This window comes from Nylanderia fulva, unplaced genomic scaffold (genome assembly GCF_048542155.1).
Source record: "Nylanderia fulva isolate GAGA-0341 unplaced genomic scaffold, ASM4854215v1 Scaffold3, whole genome shotgun sequence".
Lineage (NCBI taxonomy): Eukaryota > Metazoa > Arthropoda > Insecta > Hymenoptera > Formicidae > Nylanderia > Nylanderia fulva.
Window position 1 is genome coordinate 7271913 of NW_028190368.1, and position 20203 is coordinate 7292115.

Genomic DNA, 20203 nt, shown 5'->3' on the forward strand with positions numbered 1-20203 from the left:
CGAACGTACGAAACTTAACGAGTGCGTCACGCAGCGCGGCGTGGCGTCGCTACGCGTTGGTCTGCAATTCGGCGAAATCATCGCGGCATACTCGGCCGGCCAATGGAACGCCGGGCGAGAATTTCGGGCATCCACCGCGTCTTTATTAAGGCCGGCTCGTCTATAATTCACAGGAACGGCCTAGACCGGCTGACAGAGCCTGACTCACTGGCCGCATAAACACACCGGCGTCTCGCGCAGAGGGGAGGCACGCCGTGCGCGCACCGCACCGTGTGTGTGCCACGCATTGCGGTTGTCAGCCCTAGTCAACGTGTAATTTACTAGCGCACTCCCTCCCTTCCCCTCCCCCTCCCGTACCCTCCGCCCTCTTGGCACGACGCAGATGCAGTCGCCGGTTTCGGTACAGCGGCTGGACCGTCGAGACAGCAGCCAGCAGCAGCAGCAGCAGCAGCAACGGCAACAACAACAACAAGGTCGGCAACAGTGACCATCGTTACCGTTCCCGCTGCTATTGCTGCTACTGCTGCTACGACTAGTTACGATGCAAGTGGATAACGCTGGCGGGAACCGGCCGCTGACCACTTGGAAACCCGACGACCGCAGAGCAGCTATAAACCAGCGAAGTACACACTACGTCTCCCGAAACGGCCGGAACTTTCGAGCTGTCGCGCCGAGATGATCGTCGGGATTATCTACCGCTCTCGTGCGTAGGCATTTCTCGCGGAATATCGGCAAACTTTCCGCTTTGTGAAACCTCTATCGCTCTTACGCGCGCCTTTCTCTTAATTTATTTATAATCCGCATTTAAACTCTTCCTACCCTACGTGCAGTTGATTACACGCTCTATTGTTGGTAATTTATATCTCGTATCAATCATGTATAACACTTCTGGAATTCTTCGTATATCCGCTAATTAATAATAATTAATAATTTTATTAAATTCAATTAAATTAATCAGATTGTTGGAATGCTATTTCTACTCTAATTAATATCTCTCAATTCATACAAATATTCCAACGATCTTTAATAAACGTATATATGTACAATTTAATTATTTCTTTTTTCTTCTATGCCATTTTTCTAGCTGCGCTGTGGAACGGAACGTGCTTTAAGATAAATCAAATCCCGTATCTAGCTACTTGGCTTCAGTACCACTACATTTATGAGCTGTACTCACTTACTTTCTCTTTCGGAATCTGGCAAGTAGCTCGTTTTCTCTTACCTCACGCATCGTTCGTGTAACGCTCGGTCGAAATGACGTTTGCTCCGAGAACCGGTCTCTTACGTTCGCAACCGTTCGTTATCGTTAGTTCCGCCTGGTGTGGCGCGTTTGCAACGTAAACACACGTATGTATGCGAGACGCGAGGGGAGAGAGAGGTTAAGAGAGTTTCATACGAAGGTGTGGCTGCTTTACCTTCTGCCATTCGTTACCTTTGCCGCAAATGCAGGCGCGTGGATGTACGACAGCGTTTACGAGTGCAAATAACGGGGCCGTGGCACGTTTCACTCCGTTTCTTTTTTTTTTCAAGCGCATCGCGATACGCAAACGATCTCACGCCTCGTTGAATTTTATTACGAGACCTAGTCACCATTCTATATGTATGATCATCTTCGAGTAACTTTCGAACGCTTACGTGAGTCTTATGCGGGAGTTATTTTCACGCTTTTGGTCGCGCTTTTACTTCAGCCGAGGATAGGAGAAAATAGAGTTTCGCGTGCAATTAAAATAATTTTCGCCATTTACAAGCGAAAGTGCAACGGACTAGCCAAAGTTCGGAAGAGTTAATTTGTAAAACGGCCCATTCAGTTAAATTACCTCGGATCTTTGTTGTAAAACTTCCTCCCTCTTGAAAATTGCCGGATCATCAAGCGCGTATCACTTGTACATTCACCGCCAAAGCGCCGTAATCTAGGTACGATACGGGCTTTCCCGCCCTAAGGATTCATGCGCCTGCGAGTATGAATGCATAAACTAATCCCTACCGTGCTGCTCGCCAATTTTCGTACGTCGATGTATCGTGAGAGGAACGATCGTTGTAGATCGCCGCCCGTAATGAATAGCTCGGGTGGAAATATACCGGGTCAGATGCAGGTACCAATGAAAGACAGCCCGACGGCTGTAGCGAGCGCAGCGAAGGGGAGGAGGTATGGGTGCAATCAGCGCGATGATAACCAGTATTATCGCGTCAACCCATCCCATGCCGCCGATGCTCCGCGGTATAATTCCCGGGGGTTCTATTTGTGACGAGAACAAGCGGCCTAGTATGACGGCAATCCAGGGAATGATGTATTCCGTGTTACATATTTATTTCTAGCGATATCGAGAGTCTAGCGATTGACAAAATAAAAATCAGTCGAGGAAACTCTTGAATGTTCACTCTTTTGTCTCTTCCGCGTTTATATTTATTCGTTATCATTTATATTTTAATAGAATCATTCTTTTACATTCTCGACCTTCCTATTTTTTCTAACGTAAGATAAAAGCAGTAATCTTAATTTGCAAGTACTTTCCAAGTCAAATCTACGTCAATCCTTCTTTTATGATTACACTGTGATTACATTCTTATTACACTTTGCTCTTACGTGCAGAGAAGCCACATTTGGTTATTTGCTCTTTAGTAGCTTGTGTGCACGGAAGATGGAAGCTTATAGAACTCGCGAGCGAGTTTTCATCGAAAGGAAAACTAAGGAAGACGCGACTAACAGCTGGATGGAACTTTCTTCACTGTGTGGTACAAAATAAACTTGCAAACGCTGTCCCTCACTCACTAACCCGCTTTTCTCTCTCGGCGTTTCTATTTCCCTCTTTCCCGCGCCGCGTAATATTTCCGTCCATTTGCGTCCATACACACGCCTCACTGTGTGTTTGTGTGCGCGAATCCATTTTCTGCATCCCTCTATTGCCAGCAAGCACCCTATTTATTTCCACGAATTTTGGGAAACGAAAACAATGATTTCAATAATACTGACGAATACGTATTACTGCAAAAGAAACTCTTCTTATATCAAATTCAATTTCATCAGAAAAATTGATTAAATTTACTAAAAGACTAGACACATATATGTATAATTATATACCGTTTAATATAAAATTATAATTATATCCTCTTTAAATGTGTTTGTATATATATTAGACATGTTTTAATTTCTATTTTGTTTTCCTTCCATTTTTTCTCTCTATCTATTTGTTTTCTTTTCAATGAATACGTTTGCAGGATCATTATCACTCAGTTCATGCTGAAGCACGTTGCAACAATATTTAACTAGGATATCGCGACGAACAAAGATTTTTATGATCTTTGCTTAAATAGTTGAAGATAATCATGATATTTCGCTATCAGCATACTCGAATTTACTTCGCCGTAGGGAGAAGTCTCTCTTGGAGTTAAATAAACCTCACGTATCCTTCTTACCGTGATGAGACACGTGCTACGGTTCTCACGAGTGAGTCTTTTACGTCTCACAATTTATTCAACATCATTTCTCGTATTTTTTGCTTCATCTTGAATATCGTGAATAATAATTTCCCAATCTACATCAGAAAACGCGATGGTTGCTTGACGTGTTAGTTCGTATATTGAGGTTATCGCGCAAAAATCACTAACATTACTTTATGACAAGCGTGCCCACTTCTTCCAGCGAGTAAACTGAAAAAAAAACTCCGTTGTTTCCTAACAAGAATCGGATCGAGGATCGGTGTTTTTGTCAGTTGCGTGTGAGCGTTATGAAAACTTCCATCCGCTCACGCCCTGTTTCCTGCTACGAAGATGATGGCTAGATGGACGAAAGGGCGATGGAGGACGCGGAGCGAGGTGGAAGCCGGAGAGGAAGTTGTTGGACCATGTCGACTGCTTCCCAAGCCAGTCGAAGTGGACCTATCGACTCGAAACGAGTGTGCTCGACGTTAAAATCCCGGTCGCTGCTCCCGTTTCTAAGCCTCCCCTCTACTCACCGTCACATCACTCTTTCTCTCTTTCTCTTATTCCGTCAACTTTCTGCCTTTCCTTCGTATGTACAGACGCGCGCGCGCTCGTGCTCGTCTGTTCACTCGTGTTAGTGTAAACGATGCAATGGGGGTGGACACGGTCCAGCAAATCCGAAATCCCCTTTTCCTCGATATAAAGCTTCGTTCCCTTTTTTCGGCTTCGACCCTCCACACGGCGAGACTTCGCGCCGCTACTCTGTGTGAGCAAAGTATTGGAGCCACTGATAAAACCGAGTTGTAACAAACGTAATCGACACTGTCAGACCCTCACACGTAAAGCGCACATTGAGTGTAAAATTTAATTTTCAACTAGTCTCCAACTTTAACGTCTGACAAATATCTCTAATTTTAAATGCCAAGATTGAATTTTATTTTATTACATATCAATTTTGATAATTGGATCTACTGATTTTATTAGAGCTCGTGTTGTCTTCACGAGTTTATAATTTAAAACAGATTTTTTTAAACACAGTTGTATCTTTCCATCTTATTTAAATCTGAGACGGTGCTTTATGTAGAATATATATAAATATACTTTAAAAATATATTTGTCACAAGAGAAAATAATATTTTTATGCAAAGAATATAAAATGTCGCGACTGTATAGTGTATTAATTTATCTACAGATATACTTCTGCGATCATCGTGAGACACATCACTAACGAATGAGTTATATTTAGACAGCGCTGACAAAGAAGAAATAGTCGATAGGGAGGGTATTTCTTCGCAGAGGAGTGACAATATTATTCTGTTTCAGGGTGTGACGGGCGACCGGCTGGCCGGGGGCGCCGCACACCTCCTCCATCTCTTCTTCTTCTTGCCACGACCACAACACACAATGTAACAACAACAACTACTACTACCACTACTACTACTACTACTACTACCACTACTAGTGTCGTCCGCGCGAACCACGTTCTCAATGTACTCGATGTGGTACGTCATCATATCCCTACTCGGTGTCTCTCAAGATGTGTCATTAAGTTTTAACGTGTCTCACTCTTTTACGTTCTCGTGTCTCACAATTAGTATTTATCTTCTTGATGTTTTGATGGGAGACTCCTGCGAGAGGCCAAGATCTGCCTTCGCCATCAAACGAACGTGGACCCGGGAGTGCTCTGTCTATTGGCAATCGCGTTGAATTTGATAGAACGTTCGAAACGTACACATTTGTGTTATTATCGATTCAAAATTATTCCTTAGAGCGTCGTCTCGACGACGCACCTTGGCAGAGACATTCTTCGAGCGCACGTACGTATATCACACGTCATTCAACATTGCATATACGTTTTGTATATATTCTACATATACATATATATATATATATATATTTGTTTACGTTTATAATATATATATGTATTGGTGGATCTTCACTGTTCGCTGAATTCCGTTACAATGTGATTTGTGGTTGGTTAAGTTTCGTTGGTTTATCGATGTTCGATGTTGACTGCTATTGTTGGTTGTTAGGTGTTTAGTGGTCATTCTGTGTTGGTGCTCACCCCCCTACCAACTATTCCTTACTCTCTGTGCCGATGACGAGCACCCTACCCTATTTCCGCAACACAAATTCCTAAACTTGATGTTAGAAGTTATATCAAGCTTGCCTGCTGCCATCTTCTCTACAGACGCGAGTGGCCTTCGAATTTATTGATAGATAGGGGATGGTAAGATTTTTTTCAATAAATATCTATTTTCTCAATAAGAGCATGCTGTTAGTAATTATATAAGATGGATAATCATAAATTTGCATGATACAATATAATGCGGCCGAATTTCTGAATTTGCGTTAATGTCGTTTATGAGATAATGCGTTAAAAAATTTACAAGAAAATTTGTAATAAAATCTTGCAAATTTGACAGATAAGAGTGAACAAATATTTATCGTAAAATTTAAATTGATTTAGAGAATAGGTATATATTAGAATAAACAGGATCTTCATATAAAGAAGAAAATTCTTTTTAGAAAATCATTTCTCGCCCAGCATTGCACAGCTTAGGAATGATTGGCATTTGATTAAAAAATAGTACGTACTATTATATATTTCTTCTCGCGCATGCACATTTCACATTTTCTTCGTTTCATCGAACTTGTTTCTGAATATTGAAAATCTTGTGCACCGCTGCGACGTTATATTTTATTCTTTACACGCCAATGCATTTGAATAACAAATTAGCCTATCTTCTTTAGCTTAGCCATCTGTTAAATAGCAATTTTAGCGGTAGGAGTATATATCCTGGAATAAACAAATTATCAGCAAGCACGCTGATGTAATGAGCAAATGTATGTAAATGAGTCGATAACGATATTTACGTGTAAATATTACGTTCTAAATATGTTTTACATCTGCAACGGGATAATTAAACTGAGCTCGCTACAGGTTTGCCTCATTCTTTTAATGAGCTTGGAAAATGGTAGTAAACACTGGTCCGATGGCGGGTTAATCTGTGGTTGAAACGCTTGAATTCTTAACGAGGACGTACCGAGGAGCGGCAGCAAAGAGAGACATACTTTTTTAAAACAATTACACGAGTAGACAGCATGAAATTGGATGCCTTAACGTGAATACTAGATGTTGACGTTTACACGTGACGTGCGATACAATCTTTATAATAATACAAAAATAATATTATAGCACTCTAATGACGACAGTCATTGTAATTAAAGATAACAGGATATAAAATTCAAAATTTTCTAAAAATTTTTTCGAAAAAAAAAAAACCATAAATCAGAGAGAAAGACACGATAAAATGCGATATGACAAAAATATTTATTGCGCTTCCTCCCCATTTTCTTCGAATTATGCGATCGATCGTAGCAAATTACGTTCCAAACTTCCAATTTCCCTCGGAACTGGTCGCTGACACTTTATTCCATTTGATAGCGATGGCGAGAGCCGTGGTGAGCAAATGGCTCCTGACAACGACGTATGTGAGAAAGGGACGCAGCCAGCCCGGAAGCATTTATTTGCCAGCGGGAGTTCTTCGTAGTTTTATAATGTGGTCGCGCGACGTTTCCGCAAAGGCAGCTCGATTCCAGACGCGCCCCGATAATATTAAAAAGTAATTGGATTGCGATTCGAATGATAGTTGTTGCCGATTTGATCGTGCAGCTGTATGATCGAGAAAGGTAAAATTAGAGGGGAAGGAGAGAGGAGGGGATGGAGGGAGAGAAAAACAGAAAGGAGAGAAAGAGAGACAGAGAGCACGGATACGCGAGCGTTCGTAGACCGGAATAATGGACAGTCGTTAAATTTAATTGGCACATAATTATCGGGAATCCAGGCACCAAGCAGATCGCCGCACGCCACCAATCGTCGCAATCCCATTGCTCGAGCTTTAATATCGAGAAAATTCGCAAAGAGAGGGGAGACACACATATCCCATTTCACCGTGGTAGAACAGACCCGGGCGTTTGCGGTTTGTGTCGGCCTAACGAGTCTGCGAATCGACCTGCCCTTCATCCAAAATCGCGCTCTCCAACGATCGCGTCGTTTCCTTCCCTTTTATCTCTTTGGCCGCATCAAAACGCTTGCCGTTGCTTTCATTTCTCTCGAAGCGCACCAACGCGTCCGTGCGATCTCCCTGGACTTTGAACATTCCCATGGCTAGATTGAATCCTCGCAGAATGCAATTTGTCTTGAACGCCTTTCGAGCTGCCACTGCGAGCTCGCCACGAAAGGAACTGGAATAAAACAATAAAGCGTTGTGTGTGTGTGTGTGTGTTTGTGCGCGCGTGAAATGAACAAAAGAATGAATCAAGCTGGATAAAATGTCACCGATTTACCCTCAATAACACGAACAATCCTTTCGAGGGATCAGCAATACTTTGCATGCATTTTCACTGAACTTTGGCGGAACGCTAAACGAGCCATAATTAAGAGCCGTAAATATATGAGATCGCTCGGGCAAATTAATTTATGAATCAATTAGGGGAGTCGCGTTTAGATATCGGTCGATGACATAGCCGAGAGGCGAGCATATAGTACGCTCGTGCAACACAGAGGGAGACCGTCTATATATTTGGTGGTTCGTTAGAGAGGGTAGGATTATACGTTAGCTCGATATCATCGTTTACCAATAAATAAGACCGCCGATATCATCTTTCATTTCGATAATTATTATTCGACGCAGCGTTAATTAATTAAGGACTGAACTCGACAGGGAGAGAGAGAGAGTCCGCCGCCATCTCTCTTCTTTCACTTCCCACCCTCTATTTCATACACTCGAAGCGGAGGCAGGTAGACGAGCCGCTCCGCGCAGGGAGCACAGCAACGATCGCGCCAGGTGATAACTTCTCGAGCTCTCCGCTTAATTACCGGATGAAAGAGACTATCTGGCGACTGTCGTCAAAGCACCGGCGAGAGCACCGGTAAATGCATCCCTGCCGTGTCATTGTGATACTTTAGCTCGCGCGGGTTTCGCGCACAGTTGGCCTCCGCCCGCCACCGCGTCGCCCTCGTCGTCGTCACCGGTATATTTCGGGATATCTAATTTTCATTCGGCGTTTTCATTGCCGGTAACCGTGTATGCGCCGTGCCCCCCGTGAACATGAATACCGCAACCAGAGCAAACGGGGTAGCGCGTATAGCGAATATTCAACGCGGCACACGGAAATATTATTCTCCACCGTCGTTCTGTTTAAGCGTTAATTACTGTTTCCTTTTCATTTGGCTTGTTAAAAAAGTGCCAGAGAGTTTCAATTCAACCTCGTTAACGAGTTAAGAATCAAAATGCCAATAAAGTTAGTTATTTCAGAGTCTCGAATATATATTTCCGCAAATTGATAGAACTAGATCAGTTTGGATGTTTCAACTTTTCGCGAAATTTTATCCCGTGTATTTGAACGCAATTTAAAATGTTTATTCCTAATATTGGGATACGACTTTGTTTTTGACGTTTCGATGGTACGTATGTATTTTCGTTGGCGCATTTTCCGAAGCAGTTTCCGAAGAGTGACGAAATACGTAGTAGAGCGGCACCAATGAGATGAAACATTCGAATGATTCTGCGAAAGCGGTTCCCTTCGACGTAAATCGTTTGAGACGCTGAATAGCATGCGTGAGTTCGGCAAGAGACGAATGCAGGGATCACGTAAACCGTGCTATTCGGACAGAAGCCAAAAGAAACGAGAGTGCCATAGATAGTGAGAAAAGGAAAAAAGAGGGCTTGTAATTTATTAATTTGATACTCGACTTTTTGGGTCAGAATCGTATTTGGATAAAAGGCTACGTTGGCGATGTTCCCGGACGATAAGAAAGAAAAAATATATCCCTTTCTTTTTCACTCCCTCTTTTGTCACGCATTTCTACACGTGTTCTGGATGCTCGGTGTCCCGTTCAACGGTAGAGAAACAACTCGTCGCGAACAAATAAATAAAGACGGTATCCGTCCACGGTTAAACGTCTGACGTAGGAGCGCTGCTGAATATTTGATCGTTCTGCAGAGCGTTATGTTGACCGAGTGCCGAGTGGTCATGGGGTCGCTCAGTCGCAGAGGGAACCGCACGCGTTTTCCCCTTAACCCAGTACGAAAAGTCCGATGGAAAGGGGAAAAGGACGGCGAGCTTTATTGCTGTGTTGCGCGTAGGCGTTTTGCGGAGGCGAATTCCATTCTCGTGAGATGCGAACGGAATCCATCTCCTCTTCTTCTCACTTGAGCGAATATTTTATACCGCGGAAGAAGACACACATATATTTCGCGCGTTGCGATCTCTTAAATCTCAAGAATCCCGACTTTTACGTCGCATCGCGTATATGTATAATTGCGCGTCGTCTCGCTTGATTTCTCGAAATAATGCCGCGCATTCTACTTGAGAGTGCCTCAAAACGAGCGGGACGTTGAGTGGTTGCGCGGTATTGAATCCAGCGATGCAAATAGGCTCGATAACGCGCGCGTCGTTGCAGCGCGCGCGACAGAAATTCAATAGTCGATAGATACCCACGATGGAATATCTCCTGTAAGGGCTAGACTTCTAGGTGTGGGATATTGAGTGTATACGAGAAAGAAAAGAGGTGAATGCTAGAATAAGAGAGAGAAAGAGACGATATATCCTACGAAGAAGCGAGATAAGAGGTGTGGGAGAGAAAGATAGGTGTACAACCATGAAGAGCACGCGAAGCGCTACGTTACTATTGAATTTAACCGCACCGTGCCACGGATCCTCGCTCTCTCCCGTATACTCGTCGGGATTTGATTTACGCATAAAATATTCACCTTGCCCGAGATTTCGTTAGAGTTTCGAAGTTTGGAACTTGGGAACGCGCCGCCAGCTGCTGCCGCCGTCGTCTTCGTTGCCGCCACCGTCATCGCGCAAACAGCGGTATGCAGCGACTAGAGGAGGAGAGAACGTTGTCGGAAACAAGTTGGAAGAGAGAGGTGTAGAACCGACTAGAGTGTAGGACGTAAGAGAAGGCCTGCGAAAGACAAAGCAACAAAGCGGTAGATAGATATGATACCGGACTGTTGCGGACGAGTCTGGGCAGGAGCCCCGGCAGAATCCCTGGGCAGGATACCTGCCAGGAAAACTTTGCAGGATCGAACGTAAAAAGAACTGCTAGGAAGAGAAGGGCCAAAGAGAGAGATTCTGCAGCCAGGGCGCGCTTCTCTTGGCTTTCTGCCGCTTCCTCTTACCTTTTCCTTTCTTCTTGACGCCATCCTCTTCTGTTTTCGTTTTATCACGCTCTCTGGTCTGTTGTGAAATCTAATAAATCGAAAAGTGGAGGGAACACGGAAGTTTCAGGGCGATATTCGGAGAAGAGACGCGCGAGTCGAAGATAGTGGACCATGAGTCTAGGGCATTTCTGATAACGAGTTTCCATCCCTCCATCTTCGCGTTTCTCTCCCTTTTTACCCCCTCCGCGAAGGATCGTCCACGTATAAACGAATCGACGTGTGTCTGCCGAGCCTTAGTGTATTGGCACACACAAGTGTGTTCCTTTTCTGTTATCCCTCTCAATCTTCGTTTCCTCCTGGTCCTTGCCTGTATCCCTCCGTCTGTGTTTCCTCACGCAGACGTTCGCGCGCTCAAGCTCTTCTGTATCTTCCTCTCGGTGTCCTCGTGTCTCCATTGTGTCGCATCTCCACTTTCACCAGCATTAAGCCCTCTGAGAAATACATTCGGCCGCCTGGCGCGCGATTTCAGCTCACTCCGCGGAGTTTCACGAAAGGAAAGAGCGAGGGAGATGGCTTCTCTCTCTCTCTCTCTCTCGATGGTGTTCGGGCAACGACGCGGCAGGGCGGAGATGTGTATGCTGAGATACTTAGCACAAGCCGTTACTTCGTCGGTACAGTCGATGCACCAAGTCGAACAACGATTGCGATTCTACGAACGGCCGTTTCGCAGAGCGCAAAATAATCGGGTTAAAAAAAACAAGAATATTGTGCCCGAGAGTATCGCGGAAAAAACATCGCTCGCACGAAGTATGTACACGCAGATTTTGTCGAGAGCGCGCTGTTTTAATCGCGAAACGGTACGTTTATAACAACGGCGTGTGTACGTGTATATATATATATATATATATATATATATATATATATATATATATATATATATACGTTGTATATGTTGTATATATATATATATATACACACAGAAATGTTTCGCCCTCGCCGTGTATCATCGTTATTATAAAAAATGTTGTTCGTCGATCCGATTGTTTTACACGTTTCGTCGGAGAATCATGGAAAATGACCGTGTTTTGGCGCATTCGACGTTCATATCCGCGCGCGTGCGGGCAAGATAATTGTAAAATATTTCGTTTCAACCTGCCCCATTATTTTCCCATGGTAAAATTCAATTTTACGTCGTATTATTTCGCTTTATTTAAAAGCTATTGCTCGTTTTTCGTATAAAATTCGTATAAAAATATTTTTCGCCCGCGGGGCGTTGTTATTTTCATACCCGCGCGCTATCCCGCGGCATTGAACGTATCACGCCTATTGTACATTTATTATTGTTATTCATTTTTTCGTCGAAGTTAGAATTTTTGCTCGACGTATCCGCCCCGCATCGCTGCCGATTCGATGTCGCTCGATATGACGCGCGTCGATCCGTTGCAAATTTCGTTTTTCGGGAGAGATACGCGAGAGCCTGACTCACGAGATACGAGGATCTCTCAGAGGGAATACGCAATAAAGGATGCCCGAGAAAAATTGAAGAACACTCCGCTCTCGCGGGCCGTTACCTCACGTTAAGCGCCGTGTGCAGACTTCCGGGGAAACGGTCGTCGATATGCTCTCCTGTAAACCTCTTCTTCGTCCCGCGAAAAAGTTTCGCCGGAAGTCTCGAGGATTTATCCGGCCCGCTACGTCTTCCGTCCGAGAACTTATCCAGCGCGCAGATGGCGAGAGCGACAAAAGCCGCCCTCGTATGTACATACACATCGCACCGGGTGTAATACCGTGCGATGGCAGGAGTCGTTAGCTTGCTCTATTGGTTTCGAAGGACTTTACGCGCGCGCGCGACTCAAGCCTCTTCTCTATTCCATTTATTCCGCATACATAATATATCGTTTCGTGAACAAGCGCGGCGGCCCATCTCGTTTCCCTTCTTAGACCTGGGATGATGGCTATCGGGGTGGTAGGCATTCTTATTTTTTCGCTCGATTTAACGGATAGGAAAGCTCCTCTCCTCTTTTCGGACCAACCGCGGACTTTTTCTGCTTAAGCGCTTTTTCGCGATCATCAATCTCTGCCCGTAACGAAGGCTGGAAGAACAGTTCTAGGTAAGAAGCTGTCCACACACAACGCTCTCTTAATGAAGAACTTTCGTAATAGGAAAACGCTGCTCCTTCCTCCGTACATGCAATATATTTCTCGAATTACGTAGACGTTAAACAATTGGGAAATTTTTCGTCCTGTTAAAATGTATGTAATTTACTGTAATTGTCAATTTTAAAATTGCTCTCTTGTAAAAGAAACCAGATTAATTGTCCTCGATAATGAGTTTATCTACATCAACGATAATTTGTTTGTATAACTTTTGTTTATCATGAACTATTAATTTCACTAGGAACAGTTACGATCTTTCTTAGGTGTCTTAACTTCCAACTTACAGTGAGCAAGCCGTATACCAAGAAATTTATAGGTATATAAATCCAGGCTCTTTTCATGGGAAGTTAGCAGGCACCTCTTGACCGGAAAGAATGGAGCGGAATGCCCGCATTTTTTTTCCGGCGACAGCGAGCGTTTTGACAGACGTAATACATGTTTGAACCGTTGTTTGTACGAGTACGAAAGAAAAGTTACGGAAAGACAAAGTAAAGAGAAAAATTTAGAGGGAAAGAGAAAATAAAAAGAAGAAAAAATTTATTAAATACTAGGAACACGCTTCCTCTAATCCACTATAAATTAAAAAGTAAAAGTAAATGAATATTAGAAAATCAAGATAAATGTTTAATGTGTTTTAATACAATAAATTTGTTAAAAATAATAATAAGTTGGAGTAATAATAAAAATATGAACAAAATAGATGTCAATTGTATTATGAATTTAATTATTTCTTGTATATATTGTTCTAAAAAACTTGTAAAGAGAATTCAATAAATTTTTCTCTCATTCTCCCTTTCTCTTTTTCTCTAAAAAAGGAACTAGAGAAAAATGGTTTAACTTGATGAAACCCACGGCGGCGAGGGTGATAACCGGGCTTTCGAGCAAGCGTTTCATGCAGAATGCACGTCCCGATAATGCATGCGATGAAATGTAATTCCTGTCGCGGTGAACGCTTCGGTTTCGCGGGAATGAAAATCACATTCGTCGTGCACTTCGTATGGCGATCGACGCCACACCACGGGTCGCGAAATTTAGGCGAATCGTCGCGAATTTTGACCGGCCGATGAATTGCGCGGGGATACGGCGCGTAATTACTTTATACGTTTATGGCGGCAACCCTTTCGTCGAGGCTCTTTTGTCGGTGCGCCGTGTGATTTATCGCGGTAAACCTACCTACCACGCGCCGCCATCGCTCTATCCGCCGCGCCGCGGCGAGAATTTCCAAAGCTCGCGAGGCTCTCGTTCTATAAGCGCCGGATCGTTTACTACGCCTGAATTTGTAACTAATTCAGGCGCTTCCGCTCCTGACGTATATTACCCTTGCCGAGGCGTCCCGACGGACAAGTAAAGCACACTCGTCTTTGCCTTCATTAATATACATGCTCCATTCTCGCTTGCTATTTACATATATGAGATTAAATACAAGAAACATCTGTAGCATTCAAAAATGCTAGAAGTGTGCAGACTTTGCGTATTTGGAATTTACATTGGATTTATATAATTAATAATTATATTTATAGCATTTAAAGTATTCAAGTATAAAATATGTTATACTATGCAAAATAGTACATTGAAGATTGAATAATAGATGATAAGGAGCGATCATTAACCTATCTATAAATAAGAGCAAAAGAGACCAGAAATTTCCATTATGATAGATCATATGTGATAATCGATAGTCCCCATTTGCTCTCGAATATATTGCGATCTTCAAATGAGAACATTGCACGATCTCTAATGCTAGAATCGTGTTAATATTTGACGGGCATAATTCGACTTTACGAGCGGTGTAAATGCGTCGCACGTGCATGCATCGAGAATTATCGGAAATACTAGTAACGCTAGTAGAATCGATGGCATGGCGAACTCGCGTGAGAGGAGGTGGAACGGGACAGAGAGGATTTGCGCGCAGCATCATTTTGATCATTGTTAGCGCCTAGTTTCGATCGCGTTGATCGCGTCGCAAAATATGGGGGATTCGCGGAGCGAACTGATATATCTCAATTGCGTATAATATTGGGCCAAAATTCTGATTCCGCTCTATATGGCAGTTATACGTGCAACGACGATGGTCAATTACCCGGTCTACGTGTTTGGCAAATGAAAAGCATTATGCATACTTTGTATTATGATACTTCGCACGCAGCGACGACCAAAAAAAAGTCACGCGATAATCATCAACCCTACCAGATTTATGTCGAAGTAATTTGAATATCAGGGAGAGTACAACGTAAAACGTACTATTCATGTATTCGGCATTTTTTTATTTTTCAAAACCGGGGCTTCAGAGGGACACCTTAACACGAAACACCTCGTGTTAATGGTAGAAAGTGAATATATCTGCATTAAAAATGCGACATGGCATATTTTTACAATTTTTGCAGTGATTACAAAATATGCGGTCTCCCAATATACGAGAGTACATTGGCCGTCTCTCTAATAATAATACCAAATTTTTGAATATTTAGCTGCTTTTCATTAATTTCTCTTTTATGTATAGGTACTCGTTCACTAAATTCCACGAAAAAAGAGAGATTTATAGATTATGAATTATCGGCCATTTATCATGCTATTTCAAGAAAAGTCTATTGAGCACATTCGAGTACTTTTTTACGACAAACTAGCTCTACGGGTTTGCTGATTTGATTTTGAGAACAGTGCTGGAGAGATTATAGTCGGCCTCTTTTAATGGATGTCCTTTGAAGTAGGTGGAAATCGTACGAAAAGAAAGGGAAAAGGTTTCTTTTGCTATCGTAATGGGAGAGGAACTTCGAGTTAGAACGACGTCGGGGCTGCTTTAGAAACGAAAAGACACACAGACCAAAAGATTCCACTCCAGAACCTTCGGATGTCCTTTCTCTGTTAGATCCTGAAAAGTTGCGGGAATAGACCCATGCTATTTCTAAATGAAAGTAGATTTTCAATTTTATCTTTCTATCGATTCTAAGCTGAATTGTTCGTATTTCTTCAACGAATAAAGCTTAAAAGACTTGTAAAGATCGTTGCTACATCTTTGCTATCTAAATAATAAACAAATGTTATTATGCAAAAAAAACTGTCTACAATTTCTATCTCATTTAATCAACCTTATCATTTAGTTTAATATTATTCTTTTATTTAAGAAAAATATATATAAGCTAAAACGATATAAAACGTTAATATCAATTATTCTAATTTAAAATAAAAACGAATTGCAAAATATGTAATTATATAAAAAAAACTAGTCTTTCTAATTTTCATTTTTATTACTCTGGGATCAATTTGAAATTCTTTCTCTTTTGCTAAATATCTCGTTCCGAAGACGCTGAATATCTTCGTTGCTAGATAATTCTGTTTCCCAAGGGAAACCCTCTACAGCATTAGGCTGCCGGTCATACCTTGGCTCGAGGCGCGGAATGGGTTGCGTGGAGATGAGATCTCGGTAGCAGAGAGCAAGAGAACACAATGGGTAGGATAAAGATAGAAAAGAGGGAGAGAGAGAAAGGAAATTTCGGGGAGATGCGGAGAAGTGGATGGCTACAGACCGGCCATGTAAAGCGGAATGAATCTCGCAGCCGCACGTGGCTTGGCCGCGATCCACGCTATCCCGACCATCGTTCGCGTTCTGCAAGCTTTTTATGTCGGGAATTTAAATTAGATACAACCACTCTCCATCCGCAGCCACTGAAACTCGCGCCGTGCCTACCGAATCACCCCATGGAGATACTCCTTTATTTTACAGCACTTTATTCGACTGCGCCACGCATCTCGTCTTCTTATTTAAAGAGAGAATCCGAAAACTTCCATCGCGAGCGATGCATAGAAATAGTATTGGCGATTCGAACGAGATTTCTTCTCCTCCGCGGATGCTAAAAATTTTCCTCATATGCATCGTTGCAAAAAAAAAAAAAAAAAAAAAAAAATCAATACTTTGTTTGTCGCGTAAAAATATTCTGTATGTAATACTCATTATACACGTGTAACATCTCTTCTATATAACACATAGAACTTTCTGATACTGACATGAATATCCGCATTGCTGGAATATATCCTATTAGCATAGAAGTGACAACAACGGTTAGATCGATATTTCTGTCAATGGCATAGAATGTATGCGAACTACTGGACACTTGCGTATAATGCACAGCTAGCAAAGATTTAAAGCGGACGTAATAAAGTAGTTTCACTGTTTGTACACGACAGATTTATTATTCGTATGTACGTACACTGTTGCGAGCTCAACAGCTTAGTGTGCTAAATGATGTGACACATGTGTAGCTTCGTTGTTTAAAAGGATATTTCAGCGCATTTGTAAGCGACTTGATTTTCTCGCGATTTTCTCGACGAGAATAAAATTAATCATATTTCGCTACGTATGTATATCGAAATTCAATTGACGTTGATATTACGTGTACAGTCGATTTAATAGGAATATCAGAAAACTGAGAAGCTGACGCGAGAGAGGAGCAAGTAGGTGCAGTCGACCGTATAGTCAGCCGCGAATTTGCACAGTAGCGGAAGCCTCGGTCGGGCCGTCCGTTAGATGACCGTTCAAGTTCCGCACGGTCGATACCGGTCGAATTCAACACGGTGCGAGGTATCGAAGGCACAAGACCCCCCGCCGGGGGGTATAGGTTAGACGGAGGCGTGCCAAAATGTGATTGCGGCAACATTGCGTCACCGCCGCTCCGGTCCCGAGTATCTTTGGAGGCTCGTCGTCGTTGGAGAGGACCAAGTAGGATTCTCCTCCTTTCGAAAGCGTCGTTAGAGGCCCCTGGCACAAGGCCAATCACATCGACTAGCTACTGTATATGTTCCATCCCCGGTGCAGTGTGCGCGATACCTTCCTCCGCACACTCTCCAAAGCATTCGGTCTGATCCAGCCTGGTCTGGTCGGTGCGGAGGAGGAATAGGTATTCTCATTTCTTGTTTGCACCTATCGCCCGACTACCCACGCAGCCTCCTTCATCCCGGCAAACATCAATACATGGTCATCGATATATCGGAATATAACCGAGACATTGTTCAGAATTTTTGTTTAAGCATTCTTATAAATGTCAAATATATCTACGTATATTTTTTTCTGATTCTCTCTTATAACGGAATTTTTTTAATGTCAAGTTTAGCAAATAAATCTAATAAGAAATAAATTAATAAGAAATAAATTAAATTGCATAATAAATTCAACACTCATGTATAAGGTTGTTTAACTATACTTAATACAGTAAATGATGATGTTGTCGAGATAGAATTACTACTCTACGTATGATATTTGAACGTTCTCTCGTGGGGTAAATGTGTCGCAATTTACGACGTTTGCCACCTGTGATTCAGTTTCATCGAAGGAAGAGAGAGAGAGTGAGAGGGATGAAGAAGGGGGAGCAACGGAAGCGCCGAACTCGAACTGTGACGAGAAAGTGCGAGAGGTGGAGTTAGTTAGCATGCTAATTCCGCCGAGGAAACACTTAAATGCATTACACAAGCTGGTAATTACCGACATAATGAACCGTCGCTAATCAACGAAAGAAATGTGTTTCGTAATTACGATCTTGGCAATATATTGACGCGGTTGACAGATATCGCGATAGAGAGTTCGATATATAACGGGTTCCCGCTCACGTCTTCAGGCCGGTGAGAAGAGAATTATATCAAAGAGCGATTTCGATCATTGACATTCAATGGACGGACGAGCGCGTGAGATCCGGCGCGCGCGGCCGGGGAAAAAAGTTTAACGTATTAATTACGGAAAGTTCCACCAGCTTTTCCTGCCTCACAGACCGCGTTTTCTCTTCTTTTTCCCGACTATCTCCTTCGTCTTTTTTCGCCGACGAAGCGTATTGCATTACTTAATGCCGATGCCGGCACGGGCTGCCAGCTTTTAACGAGGTGAAACGTTTGACGCCTCGTAAAAGAAGCGAGCCACCCAGCTTTTTTTCAATTTCCTCGAGAAGCCTCGTGACATTTACGATGGTAAATTTTACCGAACGAGAGAGAAAGAAAAAGATAGGAAATATATGCCTCAATAAGGTTAAAAGCTAGAAGCTGGATGTTAAACCGCAAATGTAACGAAATGTTATCACCGACTTGGTTATATCATTAACAATTGTATTACATCAATTTTTCCAAATTTTTTACTTCTGAGTATATTTAATTTTTTAGCGGTCTTTGCATATGCAATTAAATCGAGCCACCTGGTAAATTTATCTCTTTACATTCTCTATATTTACCTCTTTATCGCTTTGTCCGGCTGCATTTAAATATTTTACCAACATGAAAAATTTGTGTAACGAATATCGTAAACTTTAAATCCGCAAATTAAAATGCCGTTTCTGTATTCTTCTGTATTTCGAGATTCAAGATCATGTTTAATTACTCGTGTCTGAAAAGTACCATAGTATCGCGCCAAGTAGAGTGTGTCAATGATTGACCCGCCAGTTAGTGATCATGACTTTAGTACGATCCGCAGCGCGTTGTAGAGCGAAAGTGCAGGAAATGACGGCAACGGGAGACGTGACTGGCTTACGAGGGGTGGCATTATGCCTAGACGAACCCGGATCAGCGGGTACGGCGCCAATCCCTAACCAATCCCGTCCTACGAAGCACGTATATCGTTATACTCATGCCGTGTGCAGCCGAGTCTATCTTCTTTAGACTTATATGCGCACCATTATGTTCAAAGGCAGTGAAAGAAACTTCTCTTCGCTCTTCGAGAAAAATTTTTTGACGTCTTAAATAACATGATGGAAAAGAAAATAAGGCGGTAATTACTTTTTGAAATATTTTAAATTCCTAAATAATCGCATTTTTTGCGGTAAAATTAAATATACAATCTGCAGTAAAAAATACAGTATACATTCTTGACGCGCTTACACGCGCATTTTTAGCTAACACCGTGGAAAATAACGTAAAGTGATTTTGGCAAAGGCGCTAATTCGAGTCCCCCTATGTACGTTGCATTAATCACGTAGCTCGAAAGACAAGTTATGTATCTTTCCTGTATAACGGTGTCGCTTGTAATTTGTCGTGAACGAAACGGACATGAGTGCACGACTAACCTTCGGTACGTGTAAAGACGTCGTTTACATGCAAACAGCGTACACCCGGTAACTGGCCCCGTAAAGAAGCGACGCAAGATACGCCGTCCAATGGTAATTTCGATCTCGCAGATAGGAAGTTACAGCGCACAGACTGTAATTACTCCCGCACTGCTCCTCTTACTTGGCATCGTGTGTACATATACGTACGTGCAAGCGACCGAGTCTTCAACGTACACATCGATTTCGTTGATGGTATACGCATACAACTCGCCGGACAATTTGCCAGAACGATACAATGATATAAATGCCATATGGGTCGAATGAAGAAAAAGATTGATCATTTTCACTTAATATGACATATGAGGATGGTTCTGAAATCTCTCAATGTTTAGTTGGAAATTTAACGCAAAGAGATTGAGGCGTAAAATTTAG

General features: G+C 42.5%; 1 protein-coding gene across 11 annotated transcripts in view; it reads left to right on the top strand.

The window, feature by feature from the left end:
• bru3 (CUGBP Elav-like family member bruno 3) overlaps positions 1-20203 on the top strand; it is a 545388-nt gene that overhangs the window by 135104 nt on the left and 390081 nt on the right. For 2 of the 11 annotated variants that reach the window (XM_029317917.2, XM_029317916.2), the window contains exon 2: positions 4744-4922. The exons of 8 other annotated variants lie outside the window; for them this stretch is intronic. The gene's annotated coding sequence lies outside the window, so the exon portion shown is untranslated. Of the gene's footprint in view, positions 1-4743; positions 4923-20203 lie in introns of those variants that run through there. One more of the 11 variants, XM_085484316.1, reaches the window with a different exon arrangement.